Source organism: Myzus persicae, unplaced genomic scaffold (assembly GCF_001856785.1).
Source record: "Myzus persicae strain clone G006 unplaced genomic scaffold, MPER_G0061.0, whole genome shotgun sequence".
Lineage (NCBI taxonomy): Eukaryota > Metazoa > Arthropoda > Insecta > Hemiptera > Aphididae > Myzus > Myzus persicae.
Genome location: NW_019103056.1, coordinates 53,168 through 60,139, shown reverse-complemented (window position 1 = coordinate 60,139; position 6,972 = coordinate 53,168).

The window sequence follows — 6,972 nt, the reverse complement described above, 5'->3', positions numbered from 1 at the left end:
GTAATATGACAGTATTGGGACTGCTGCAGGTATAAAAGTATTTTTGTAAATGTCTCTGTCGTAATACTCGTAATAGATGATTAGGTACAACTGATGACGGCTACGGGCTAATAGGTTGCACAATAAATTGAAAATCGATTTACAGCAATTTTATAGTATATAATAAAAAATGAGTTATAGTTTTTTAAATTATGATACTTGCAAGTTTATTAATCTATATATTATAAACAAATGCATTCAATGTATAATATAATATCTTCGGGTCAATAACATACAAATTAATAAGGTAGATATATATAGGTATACAGTTGAAACACAAGGTTCTACCATGCATAAATAGTTAAATAGTTAAATAGTATTTATAAACGCATTATTCCTATATAAATTAATCTTATATGAATGACTTAAAATAGGTAAGCTAATATTCATAGTATTACGAGTATGATGTTGATGCTCAAAAACAATATAATATAGGTTGAGCACTGAAGTCGCTCTTTAGCCATTATAGGAACTGCAAAAATCTGTTTAACCCAGAGACTATATAATATACATAATATGTATATATAACTGCAATATCAAATTAATATATTTTTACATAAATGTAGTTGTTTTATATTTTAGAATTATGCTTGGGTATAGTTGGGTGATAATAAGTATATAGTGTAAATGCATGGTAATTAATCGCGTAATAATACATGTATAATGATTATACACAGACCAATAATGGGTGACGATATTATAAGGTATATATTTTGTAAGTAAACTCGCATAAACTATCTATAATAATAATTTTCCCATAATTTACGCTCACTTAGGAAAAAAAAGTGGTAATCTATATTATATGTTAGGTATATATTATATATATATATTGTGTATATAGCAGCATGTGCAACTACCGTAAATAATATTTGTTTATTATTGTTGAGTTTTTTTTTAATCACACGTGTCCATTTCTGTATATATTATAATGTTTTTATACTTAAAGACTATAAAAGCCTATAAAGGTAAATAAATAAATACGGAAGAATCACCATTGGATTATATAAATAAATAAAAGGTATTTTATAAGTATTTTTTTTTTAATGAATAAAAGTTATATTATATTCAATCGACTATATGCACATGGACATATTATAACGGAAAAAAATATTATTGATTTGCATAATTCATGTTTTGAACATATACATACCTATAATTATAGTAACTTACAAGCTTGTCGATGGTTAAAATGCCAACCGTCAAGCCCCCACCCTGCTATAACATTGATGAACAATGTAAACATTGGTTTTCAAAAGAAAAATTGAATTTCGAATCATTTTCTTGCGTGTCTTAACCGATTGTCAACACACTTATATAATTCAATTTTTATTTTTTACTATACAATTTTTCTTTTATTTGAACATTGTATGCCAACGACAAAAAGATATCAGGAACAAAAGTTTATTCTTATTTTCCATATGTTATCATTCATTAAACGTTTTACACAAGATAATGTGTATAGGCACATTAATTAAATTTTTTAATTTACCTGATGCAAATCATTATTTTTATCGTGTTTAGTAAATACAACAAATGAGGCCATCGTCCAATTAAACAAACATACATTTGCAAATGAGTTTTAAACAATAATAATTTGTGTAAAGTTATCGGGAGATGAGTAGAAACACGATGAGATGAGCTCAGCTAAAAAAATTAAATGTTTCTTAATTAAATATGATATAATATATAGGAATATAAGACATTGCAGGTATATATATCTGTATTTATAACATTTTTACAATATATTTACTATACACTTCAACAAAATATGTTTTTATTTCAAATAACATTTTAATAAATAATTATTTTGATTAATAATAGCGTTTTTAAACTCAATATGTTTTTTTAGTATAATAAAGTTATTAATAGTTTTGAATTATTAAAAAAGACCACAGAGAAATACTAATTTATGATAAATTTTAATTGATGTTAAATTATAACTCGCACTTAATGCACTACCTACTAATTTTTCTTTGTGATTTAATCATAAATGAATAATTAAATCTTATTGATCGGGTTGTTTATTTATTTTTAATGTTTCTAGTCGCAATTACTTGAATATATTAAAAATGATGACGCATTCAAGGATTCCGCTTTTTGCGTATCTCTTACGCACGAAAGCATTTTGTTTTTACTCCCTTGCAATGAAAATAATGAAATGTATGAAAATAGTAGCTGGTATACCTACAACTAAATTATTTGTGCATTTCAATATAACTCGCACGATATAAAAAAATATATAAATATATATATTAGGTATAAATTGTAATTTATCCAATGAATTATTTTGCTCCCGAAATGGCGAAATTTATCCCACGATTAATTTGTGCAGTGTTCGTTGGCAATATTATTGTACACCATGGGTATATACTTATACAGATGAGTCTAGAACACAAGGCGACTAACAAAGTTACTTATATAAATTAACATACCGTGAGCTAGCGAATCAGGCAATTTTCGTTTATATTACAGTTCGTATAATTGAATTAAGTGCCGGTATATGTGTTTGTGTGTGTGTGTGTGTGTGTGTGTGTGTGTGTGTGTGTGTGTGTGTGTGCGTACACGAATGCACACTGGCATTGTTACAGAAATATAGCGCAATCATAATGGATTTGTTTGTCAACAATAATTGTACGGAATAATCCTTGGATTTAAATAACCAATTAGAGCGGGCGCGCTGCAGTGATTTTTTAAGTGCATCGTTCGATGCGCATAAAACTTGTAAAATCGGTCTTGGCAACACACCCGCGGGTATTATACAAACATATACACATTAATAATAACAATAATATATCTGTACAGGACTTGTGGAGGACTATAATACCGAGACCACATGGCCGATAATAATGGGGATGACTATTAGTGAACCGCTATATGCAGTACATGATTATATCCAGATGACAATACTATTTTTAGTATAATTAATGTATAAACTATAGATATGTATAGATATGACTAGATATGACTCGTTGTCGCACCTATATAGGTACTGATTTTTACTAAATTAAAAAGTGCCCGGATACTGAAAAAAAAGCGTAGATACTTTGAAAAGTACAATAAATATTCTAAATATATTTTTTAAGCAGTATATAATAATTGAAAACTAAATTGTACGATCTGAGTAAATTAAGTACACGAATTGTGTTTGACAATAATTCTATATTATCCTGTTGTAAGATTTATCTTTGTTTTACATTATCGGTAGATATATTATTGTATAGACATAGAGAATATACCTTGTTGCATACTGAATAATGATATAGTATATTATACCTGAGCGACGAGCGTGATTATTGTTATTTGCTTTGTACGAAATGTGCGTTAGAACAATTCAAAACAGTTCCTCGGAGCAATAACAATATCAAAAAGAAAAAAATCAAATTTCCATAAATAGAAATATTTACCGCCTCTGTGCATACAGATTAATACTTCAAAACGCTCAATATTGAGTGCGTGAGAAATCCTTGACCGCTTATTAATACCTTTATTGTTTTCAGTTGCAAATTATGTATGTACACGCGTACGGAATAACAATTATATTATTATTTATCGCATATATATAGGTACCTAAGTTTTCTGTGTACACCATTATTTCGTTATTAAGTCGGGTACCTGCGCGGAGTTTGTACATAATTGTAAATTTAATTCTAAATACCTATACCTACATACCTACAATAATCGCATTTATATACTTATACAGCTGCGTAATGGACGCGTAATCGAAATAAATAATAATAATATGTACACCTAAATATAATATTAGGTGCATAATTTATGTACAGGTGTATAGTGGGTAAATGATAAACTATACCCACAACATAATATATTTAAGGGAAATTAAAACGTTTGCAATATCGATGAATACATCTGTTATTTATGTTATACCTACGTCATACATAATATAGTTAATAGACTATATTATAGCAAGTGCAGGTAATACTAGTCATTTATTTTTAAGATATTAAACAGAAAATATAATTATACGTTTTGTGTATAACGATACTATACGTCTATGATACGCTATTGATACTACGATATTTTATATAGGTACGTGCACACACGGCGTGTAGAACAGCGAAGTTTTTCTCATTGAGATTTTTTCCACCAAACGGAATTGCCCGTAAATTCCATTGCGGTAATAACAGTATACCGGCTATACCATACGCCTGTATACTATCTGTATAGGTACGCCTATTTACTATATTTAATATATAATTTTGGTATACATATGGACACATATTATACTATATTTATATTACCTATTTATAGATTGATGTTCTATTCGAATCGCACCATTGCACGATGGATTAATATATTTTGAAACAGTTTTGTATCGTTTATAATTATACCATAGATTAGAATCATAATATAAATAGGCACCGAAGTTGTACTATATATAAAAAGGAAATAGATGCATGCGATTTTTTATGGCATGAATAGCAATCATAATATTATAGAAAATATTTTTAATTTGTTTTTTAATTAAATGTATTTTTGCATTGTTGATACTATATAATTTATTTTGTTTATTCATATGACGACTGATATAATTTTTCAATACCAATACATTTGTTCAAAATAGTATATCAAGTTATCAATTGAAAATAACGGACCTGAATTTAAAATAATGTTTTAAGATAATAGAATATAATATAAACATTCAGATATAATACCATACACGTACTTACGAGTATATGGCTAATTGTTGTTCGTATTAATTATATTATAACAACATTTTAAAGACTATAATTATTTTACATACTATATTACTATATATACAAGTATAATGAAAAATATAGAATAGCTTGTCATTCTTCTTTCGGTAATCAGCCCTAAGGTTGGTATTGCAATTTCCCAGCATATCATTATAATAACTATAATAATACCTATATAGTATATATATATGTATATATAAGCATGATGCATTATAGTTTATGAGTAAATAATGTTTGACAAATTTTCTATGATAAAAGTATCAAATGCATTCCAGTTGGGATTTGGGGCATGACGTGATAGCTGTCAAATATTGTGCATTATCGCTTGCCGACATATCCTATCTGGCTGATACTTTAAAACCGTCATAAAAAAAAAACAATTTGGTAAGTAATAGTTTCAAAACGTATACGCAATTAAAGAAAAACAATTGTAAACAATAATATAATGTTGACATGTAATAGAATTAACTGGATTTAGGTTCGCGAATACGAATCAGCCCATAGTGCATACATATATTATACTTGGTTGCAACAGTAAAACGTAGACTGCGTAACTGCAGTAACTTGCATTCAATGATATCGCATGTCGTTAAACTAGATTAATTAAAATGCATTCGGCAATTCGGGATTAGGTATAAAATGTTGATTATTATTCGTGGGATCATAGATAGGATGAAAAGGATTTCAATATACCTATATACACGAGAAGTGTTTCATTGGAATGTATCTATATATAATAATATATTACGACAGTGCAAAACGATAAGGCAATCCCCATTATCCCTTTTGCACGCAATATTGAAGTTTACCAGTATCGTGTTACTCGTATACCGTATCGGTAGCAACGTATATTTATTTCTGTTCACTCTGGGTTATTGTACACAATATTATATATTGCACCTGTATATATATTATACACTTCTCAGACACTTCTAAATTACTTATAAAACACTCGTGGGGGGTCTTAAACAATGTAGTGTAATATATAAGAATTAAATTTCTTCGACTATAAATGCGCCAGTATAGGTATAGAGATGACGAGTTTCGAATGTTGATGATGTATATTATACCTATAAATTATTTTCGTAACTACATTATTTTTGATTTATAGCGCATATATCGTTTTATGATTGTTTTTTTTTTTTTGAGATTCTTACAATTTATAAAATTGTTTATAATGTATGGCAATCGCATAACAAATAATGCGTAATTATTGTATTTATTTATACTCGCATATTATGCTTAAGTTATTTATGTTCTATACTGTCACATCAATATGTATCAAATATTATATTATTGTATATAGGTGCCTATAAGTATGCGTTATTATATAATCGACTGATCGAAATAAAATTAAAACTATATAATATTCCAAAATTTAGTACCGCGGGTAACCTCAACGATGTTATGTTCAACATTATTATAGTACATATATAGGTATCCATGGATAGCTATAATGGCTTTCAATTCCTACATCGTATGTCCAATTTTTGGCCCAAATAAGAACCATTTCATTATAAAAAAATGGGTTGATTAAATATTTGAATCAATACCAGTTTTAGCATTATAACTAACACATTATTAATTATAAGTTTTTGCAGTGATACATACAGTATACAGCTTTAGGTGTTCAAATTACCTACAGGTAATGCATACATTATGCAATAATGTCCATACTATCATTTTTTTAAAATTAATTTTCATAAAATTGAATAAGAGTTGTATAAATTGTTTATTTTTAATCTTAACACAATAATATCACTTTCAGAAAACACATATTGGAATAATGAACACGAAAAACCTTTTATAAGACGTATTTTATGACTAAACCAATATGTAATTACTTTATATGTCAAGTTTAAACTTTAAAGTATTTTTTCGTATGGGCTGTACATGTTTTTGTTACCTCTAAATATGCCGTTTCACATCATATAACCATAAATAACTCGAATCAGCAGGCAGCACCAATAATGTAAGTAATAGCTCAAATAGCTGATAATTATAATAACGCTGTAGTATATAAAGTATACGTCTCAATATATTATACACAATGCAGCTATATGCTCAGCTCTCATCTCACTTCCACCAAATTTTCACAATTTTAAAGGCTTCCTATGATAAATATTATTTATACACAGCTGTCACTATTATTATCATATATATATATTGCTTGCATCAATTTTTTTTTTAGACTGTATTCACTTACATCCCCTCTCCC